The 8,986-nt window shown below is 38.1% G+C and overlaps 1 non-coding gene across 1 annotated transcript; it reads left to right on the forward strand.

Annotated features, from left to right (window-relative positions):
* Positions 1–8,485: 8,485 nt before the first annotated feature.
* Positions 8,486–8,619, forward strand: LOC122451537. Its single transcript, XR_006272438.1, has one exon. It is a non-coding gene; the product is annotated as a small nucleolar RNA SNORA70 (small nucleolar RNA).
* Positions 8,620–8,986: the final 367 nt, after the last annotated feature.

Consider the following 8,986-nt stretch of genomic DNA (forward strand, 5'->3'; position numbering starts at 1 on the left):
GACTTGACCAAAGTCTCAGAACCAGAAGGTGGCAGAACCAGGACTCAAACCAAGGTCTGTCAAGTTCTGAAACCTCTTTATTTGTGTATGTATTTATTTATTTTTGCTGTGCTGTGGCTTACAAGATTTTAGTTCCCTGACCAGGGATTGAACCTGGGCCCTTGGCAGTGAGAGCATCAATTTCTCATCACTGGATGCCAGGAAATTCCCAAAGCCCCTTCTTTTAAAACTTAGTTTTGCAAAGTGAGAACTATGACAAACTAGGCCTCAGAAACTCAGCATTAATTCATTGATTTGCACCCTGTTGTGACATGATGGAAAAAGCAAGTCATCTGCTTCTAAATTCACATTGTTGTTGTTTAGTCACTAAGTCACATCCTACTTCGTGACCCCATGGACTGTAGTCTACCAGACTCCTCTGTCCATGGGATTTCTCTGGCAAGAATACTGGTGAGGTTTGCAATTTCCTTCTACAGGGGATCTTCCCAACCCAGGGATCGAACCAGCATCTCCTGCATTTCAGGCCAATTCTTTATGCTGAGTCACTGGGGAAGCCCTTTCTAAATTCATACTCTTCCATTTACAGTGGTATGACTTTGAACTAGTCATTTGACCTGAGTTTCATTTCCCTCAATTGAAAAATGAAGCTAATAATTACACTAATCTCTTAGTCTTGTTGTCAAGTTTACATGAAAAATAAATGTGGAAGCATCTATCATATAGGATCTCAGTAGACGCTGATTGGTTAAGTTGGTCAGTTCAGTCTCTCAGTCGTGTCCAACTCTTTATGACCCCATGGACTGCAGCACGCCAGGCCTCCCTGTCCATCACCAACTTCCAGAGCTTGCTCAAACTCATAGCCATCAAGTCGGTGATGCCATCCAATCATCTCATGCTCTGTCGTCCCCTTCTCCTCCCGCCCTCGATCTTTCCCAGCATCAGGGTCTTTTCCAATGAGTCAGTTCTTCGCATCAGGTGGCCAAAGTATTGGAGTTTCAGCTTCAGTATCAGTCCTTCCAATGAATACTCAGGATTGATTTCCTTTAGGATAATTGACTGGTTTGATATCCTTGCAGTCCAAGGGACTCTCAAGAGTCTTCTCCAACACCACAGTTCAAAAGCATCAATTCTTCGGCACTCAGCTTTCTTTATAGTCCAATTCTCACATCCGTATATGACTATTGGAGAAACCATAGCTTTGATTAGACAGACGTTTGTCGGCAAAGAAATGTCTCTGCTTTTTAATATGCTGTCTAGGTTGGTTATAGCTGTTCTTCCAAGGAGCAAGCATCTTTTAATTTCATGGCTGCAGTCACCATCTGCAGTGGTTTTGGAGCCCAAGAAAATAAAGTCAGTCACTGTTTTCATCAAGAGGCTCTTTAGTTCCTCTTCACTTTCTGCCATAAGGATGGTGTCTTTGCTTATCTGAGGTTATTGATATTGGTTAAGATTGGTTACGTAAGTTACTCAAAAAGAAATACAACACTGTGGCTAAGTGCTTGGCCTCTGGCTCATTCTATACACTCAGATACCAGCTCCACCACTTAGTGGCATCAGCTTGAGAAAAGTACTTTTAGTTCTTGAAAAAGTGAAGACAATAATGGGGCTGTTGTGATAACCCTTGCAAGATCTCAAGACAATCCCTGGCATATGGTACTCTATGAATGTTTCTTATTAGATGTTATTAATTTGAGTAAAAGTAGTTTTTTTGAGCATGTGACATAGTTTTATTACCACAGGTTTGGAAGGAGGGGAAGAACACAAGATTGCTACAGAAAAAAAATATTTTTTTAAATTAATTGTGGGCATTACTATTTTTAAAGAAGTACCATTCATGTTTCTCTTTTAATTTTATTTGGTTTCAGTTAACTGCTCTTTATCACATCATATCATTTTTGCCTCATACTGACTCATCTCTTCTCTGCCAATTTAACTCCTAACCATCCTACTAAGATCATCAGAAATCCCATTACTCTCACAATGTCTGTGTAGACAAAGGCACACGTAAATAAACACCCAGCTAATCTTAATGTTTTATGCAGTTCACAAAAGTCTTTCACATATGATACAGATTCTCATTTGATGCTCTTGACAACCTATGAAGTAGATATTATTTTACACACAAGAAAATTCAGTCTTTGTGTAGCTGAGCAACAAGGACATACAGTTAAACTGACTAGAGTTTTGCATTTTAGGGAAAATACTTTTTTTTTTCTTTTTACCCTTTGACCCTCTTCACCAATTTGTTCCACACTTACCCCAGCATACTCCTGTCCCCCTCTGGCAATCAGCAATCTGTTCTCTGGATCTATAAGCTTGGTTTTTATTTTTTGATTTGTTTGTTTGTTTAGATTCCACGCCTTACAGAGATCATACGGCATTTTTCTTTCTCTGTCTGACTTATTTCACTTAGCATATTGCCCTCAAAGTTCATCCGTGTTGACAAAAATGGCAATATTTTATTATTCTATGGCTGATGAACAGCCCATTGTATATATATACACCACAATCTCTTTATCCATTCATCCATGAGTGGACATAGGTGATTTCTATATCTTGACTGTTGTAAATAATACTGCAATGAGCATGGGGGTGCGTATATATTTTTGAATTGGTGTTTTCATTTCAAAAACCCAGAAGTAGATTTGCTGGATCATATGGTAGTTTCATTTTTAATTTTTTGAGGAACTTCTATAGTGTTTTCCATATTGAGTGCACCAATTTACAGTCCCACCAACAGTGTACAAAGGTCATGTTTTCTCCACATCTTCACCAACACTTTTTATTTCTTTTCTTTTTGAAAACAGCTGTTCTGACAGGTGTGAGATGATAGCTCAATGTGGTTTTGATTTGCATTTCTCTGAAAATAAATGATGTTGAGCATCTCTTCATGTTGGTTATCTGTATGTCTTCTTTGGAAAAATGTCTATTCAGATCCTCAGCTCATTTTTTAATCAGATTGTTATTTGTTTGGTTTGGGGTTGTTTTGTTTTTGTTTTTTTGCTGTTGAGTTGCATGAGCTCTTTATATATTTTAATTGAAGTATATTTGACTTACAATATTATATTAGTTTAAGATTTACAACAGTGATTTAAGTATTTTTATGCATTACAAAATTATCATTATGTGACTAATTATAATCTGACAACATAAAAAGTGTTACATTATTATTAATTATAGTCTCTATGTTGTGACATTTACTTTATAAGTAGAAGCATGTACCTCTTAATCCCCTTCACCTACTTCACTTACCTCCATAACCCGTCCACTCTGGTTTATCTACTATATCGATAAATCTGTTTCACTTTTGTTATGTTTGTTCTTAAATATTTTAGATTCCACATATAAGTGAAATCTACAGTATTTTATTTTCTCCGTCTGACATTTCAATTAGCATAATACTCTCTAGGTCCATTCTTGCTGTTACAAATAACAGGATTTCACTCTTTTCTTTCACTGAGTAATATTCCATTGTGTGTATATGTGTATCTTCCTTGTCCATATGTCTCTAATGGAAACTTCAGTTGCTTCCATACATATATATTTTGGGACATTATCTTTTATCAGATATGACTTGCAAATATTTTCTCCCACTCAGTAGAGTTCCCTTTCATTTTGTTGATTGTTTCCTTTGTTCTGCAGAAGCTTTTTCATTTGATGTAGTCCTGCTTGCTTTATTTTTGCTTTTGTTGCTTCTTTGTTGGGTGTCAAATCCAAAGTATCATTACCAAAACCTATGCAGACAAGATTACTGCTTATGCTTTCTTCTAGGAGATTTTTGGTTTCCAGTCTAATGTTCCATTTGGAATTAAGTTTTATGTATGGTATAAGACAGGAGTTCAATTTCAATCTTTTCCATGTGACTGTCCAGTTTTTCCATATCATTTATTGAGGAGACTACCCTTTCCCCTCTGTATATCCCTGGATACTTTGTTGTAAATTATTTGATCATATATGCACAGGTTTATTTCCGAGCTTTCTATTCTGTTCCATCATCTAACGTGTCTTTTTTTTATGCCAGTAACATACTGTTTTAATTGCTATAGCTTTATAACATAGTTTGAAATCTGGACGTATGATGCGTTCAATTTTGTCCTCTCTAAAGTTTCCTTTGGCTATGAGGGGTCTTTTGTGTTTCCATGTAACCTTTAGGATTGTTTGTTTTATTTCTGTGAAAAATAACATTGGAATTTGGATAGGGATACTATTGAATCTGTAGATTCCTTTGGGTAGTATAGATATTGTAACAATGATTCTTCTGATCCATGAGTACAGAATATCTTTCTGTTTATCTGTATTATATTCAATTTCTTTTTGCCTTTTCATACTGTTCATTGGATTCTCAAGGCAAGAATGCTGAAGTGGCTTGCCGTTCCCTTCTCCAGTGGACCACATTTTATCAGAACGACCCGTCCATCTTGGGTGGCCCTACATGGCATGGCTCATAGTTTCACTGAGTTAGACAAGGCTGTGATCCATGTGATTGATTTAGTTCTCTGTGATTGTGGTTTTCTGTCTGCCTGTGGATTCTGTCTGCCTTCTGATGAGGATAGGAGGCTTGTGGAAGTTTCCTGTTGGGAGGGACTGGCTGTGGGGAAAACTGGGTCTTAACTCTGGTGGGCAAGGCCATGCTCAGTAAATCTTTAACCCAATTTTCTGCTGATGGTGGGGCTGTGTTCCCTTAGCTGATGGAATTCCAGCTGAGCTATTTCAAAGCCTGAAAGGTGATGCTGTTAAAATGCTACACTCAATATGCCAGCAAATTTGGAAAACTCAGCAGTGGCCACAGGACTGGAAAAAGTCAGTTTTCACTCCAATCCCAAGGAAAGGCAGTGCCAAAGAACATGCAAACTGCTGCACAATTGCTATTTTTACATGCTAGCAAGGTCATGCTCAAAGTCCTCCAAGCTAGGCTTCAACAGTACGTGAATGGAGAAATTCCAGATATGCAGCTGGATTTAGAAAAGACAGAGGAATCAAAGATCAAATTGCCACCATCCCTTGAATCATAGAAAAAGCAAGGGAATTCCAGAAAAACTTCTACTTCTGCTTCATTGACTATGTGTCAAGCCTGTATATTGTCACCCTGCTTATTTAACTTGCTTGTGAAATGCTGAGCTAGATGAAGCACAAGCTGAAATCAAGATTGCCAGGAGAAATATCAGTAACATCAGATATGCAGATGACACCACCCTTATGGCAGAAAGCAAAAAGGAACTAAAGAGCTTCTTGATGAAGGTGAAAGAGAAGAGTGAAAAAATTGGCTTAGAACTCAACATTCAAAAAACTAAGATCATGGCATCTGGTCCCATCACTTCATGGCAATGGGAAACAATGAAAACAGTGACAGACTTTACTTTCTTGGGCTCCAGAATCACTGTGAATAGTGACTGCAGCCATGAAATTAAAAGACACTTGCTCTTTGGAAGAAAAGCTATGACCAACCTAGACAGCATATTAAAAAGCAGAGATATTACTTTGCTGACAAATGTCTGTATAGTCAAAGCTGTGGTTTTTCCAGTAGTCATGTACTGATGTGAGAGTTGGACCATAAAGAAAGCTGAGCACCAAAGAATTGATGCTTTTGAACTGTGGTGTTGGAGAAGACTCTTGAGATTCCCTTGGACTGCAGGGATATCAAACCAGTCTATCCTAATGGAAATCAATCCTGAATGTTCATTACAAGGACTGATGTTGAAGCTGAAACTCCAATACTTTGGCCACCTGATGTGAAGAACTGACTCATGGAAAAGACCCTGATTGTGGGAAATATTGAAGGCAGGAGGAGAAGAGGACAGGAGAGAATGAGATGGTTGGATGGCATCACCAACTCAATGGACATGAGTTGAGCAAACTCCGTGAGGTGGTGAAGGACAAGGAAGCCTGGCGTGCTGCAGTCCATGGGGTTGCAAAGAGTCAGACATGACTGAGAGACTGAACAACAACTTCAATTTCTTTCATTATTGTAGTTTCAATATACAAGCCTTTCATCTCTTTGGTTACATTTATTCTTAGGTATTTTATTTTTCTTGATTCAATTGTAAGTGGGATTGCTTTCTTAATTTCTCTTTCTAATAGTTCATTAGTATTGTATAGAAATAGAACAAATTTTTGTGCATTGATTTTTATCCTACAACTTTACTGAATTTTCCTATTAGTTCTAACAGTTTTCTGATGCAGTCTTTAGACTTTTCTATACATAATATCATGTGAGGATAGTGACAGTTATGTTTTCCTTTCCAATTTGGATGCTTTTTATTTCTTTTTCTTGCCTAATTTCTCTGTATATTGTTTCCGATACTATGTTGAATAGAAGAGGCAAGGGTGAGCATCCTTGTCTTTTCCCTGAACTTAGTGGAAAGTTTTCAGCTTTCCATCAACAAATATAAACTTATTTATGAACTTTATTTATTTTATTTTATTTATTGTGTTGAAAGTGAAGGAAAGTGAAGTCGCTCAGTTGTGTCCGACTCTTTGCAACCCCATGGACTGTAGCCTACCAGGCTCCTCCGCCCATGGGATTTCCCAGGCAAGAGTACTGGAGTGGGTTGCCATTTCCTTCTCCAGGGGATCTTCCCAACCCAGGGATTGAACCCAGGTTTCTCGAATTGTAGGTAGACGCTTTACTGCCTCCACCACCAGGGAAGTCCTTATTATGTTGAGGCACATATATATATCCACAAATATATATATCCACACATATTGTATCCTCTATACCCATATTTGTTGAGAGTTTTTATTATAAATGAACGTTGATTTGTCAAATGCTTTTTCTTCATCTATGGAGATGATTGTATGATTTTTATTCTTCATTTTGCTGTGATGTATCACATTGATTGATTTGTGGATAAATCCCACTTGATCTTTTCAGTGTATTGTTGAATTTGGTTTGTAAACATTTTGTTGAGGATTTTTGCATCTATGTTCATCAGGAATACTGGGCTGTATCTTTTCTTTTAGTATCCCATTCTGGTTTTGGTATCAGGATAATCCTGGTCTCATAAGTTTGTAAACATTGCTTCTTCTTCAATTTTTTGAAATAGTTTGAGAAGTGTTGGTTTTAATTCTTCTTTGAATGTTTAGTAGAATTCATCAGTGAGGCCATCTGTTACTAGACTTGTTTTTGGGGAGGTTCATATTGATTCAATCTCCTTACAAAGTAATTGGTCTGTTCAGATTTTCTGTTTCATTATGATTCAGTCTTGGTAGGTTGTATGTTTCTAGAAATATCCAACTTGTTAGCACATAATTGTTCATTTTAATCTACTGTTTGTAACAAATGACCCAAGCCAAAAACATAAAGTTTGGTAGAGGAGACATAAATATACAGTTATGATTCAGTGAGTGATAGCAGTGGATCATTTATGAAACAAATCAAAAGTATCAATCTGATTTTTTTTTTCTACATCACTTATTTGGACATTTTTTGTCCCCAGAACCATGCTTGGACTGAATATGCAAAGATAGATGAGGAGGGATTCCTGATAATGGAAAACTTACATTTGTAGGAGAAACAGCCATGAAAACAAGTGAACTGTAGTGTTAGTCGCTAAGTCGTGTCCAACTCCTTGAGACCCCATGGACTAGCTCGCCAGTATCCTCTGTTCATGGAATTCTCCAGGCAAGAATACTGGAGTGTGTAGCCATTCCCTTTTCTAGGGGATCTTCCCAAGCCAGGAACCGAACTCAGGTCTCCTGCACTGCAGGTAGATTCTTTACCATTGTAGCTACCAGGGAATCCCCAAATCACTCTAACACAGTCAATTAAAGCCTACGTAGAGGTTAAGAATTAAATGCTATGGAAACATGACATAAAATGGTTTTATATTACTTGGTGATACAAATATGTAAGCAAAAGTGACAACTTTCTTGCCATAAGAACACAAAGCAAGATTATCAAGATCATCACCAGTGAGTGAGAAACAGAAGTTCTTGCAATTTATTTCCCAAATAGCAAACATCCAAACAAATTATATGCCAATTGTGTTGCAGGAGGACTTAATAATTTTAAAATTTGCACTAAATAAACAAACGTCCTCTAAATACCCATATAAAGTATTTACTGGCCAAGTGTCCAGGAGTCTCAAGCTGTAATGACAAGGGCATAGACTCAGGGCGGGCAAAGAAAGAAAGAGGACAGAACACCAGTGAAGGAAACAGAGTTTCTTGAATGGCTAGTGAAAGAAAAAAGATGATTATAGTAACCAGAGTGTAGGGATTCCAGAAAAATTATGGTGGTGGTGTGGTAGTCACTAAATGTTTAAGAAATTGAAGACATCTCTAATTTCAAATATTTTAGATCATTACATGTCAGACCTACATATTCCAATTTGGAGTTTTCAAAATATAGGCAAAGATGGCATTTCAATTTATTAAATGAAGCCCAAAGGGAGGTAGTAGTCAAAGCTAAATTTGGGCTAGTGGCTGAAAGAAAGCAACCATTGGGTGCTGTGTTCAATCCAGGATTAGAGAAGGGAGCACCTATTTGCAACCAGTTAAGCCAACTGACCTCTTTTCCCCATGGTGGCCCATGTGCAATGGCTGCAAAGAGCAGCTTCCTTGGTGGTGTATGCAGACTGCGATATGTAGGGAGAGCTCTAAGAGACCTTGGAGACAGTCATTTCCAGTGGACATTTATGTCTGGCACACTGTCCCCAATCTAGGGTCCAGACAGGTATGCAGGGTGCCCTTGGAAAGTCCCAGGACACAGTGGCCAGGGTCCTCACTGTCCAAATCATAATGTCCACCTGCACCAAGCTGGAAGACAAGGAGCGCGTGACTGAGGCCCCACACAGGGCCAAGTTCAAGTTCCCTGGCCGCCAGAAGATTCATATCTCCAAGAAGTGGAGACTTACTAAATTTAATGCAGATGAATTTGAAATTATGGTGACAGGAAAGCAACTCATCCTGGATGCCTGCGGGGGTCAAATATATCCCTAATTGTCTTGTTCCTTCCTTACTCACACCCACCAATAAATCTTACTTT

Source organism: Cervus canadensis, chromosome 12 (assembly GCF_019320065.1).
Source record: "Cervus canadensis isolate Bull #8, Minnesota chromosome 12, ASM1932006v1, whole genome shotgun sequence".
NCBI lineage: Eukaryota > Metazoa > Chordata > Mammalia > Artiodactyla > Cervidae > Cervus > Cervus canadensis.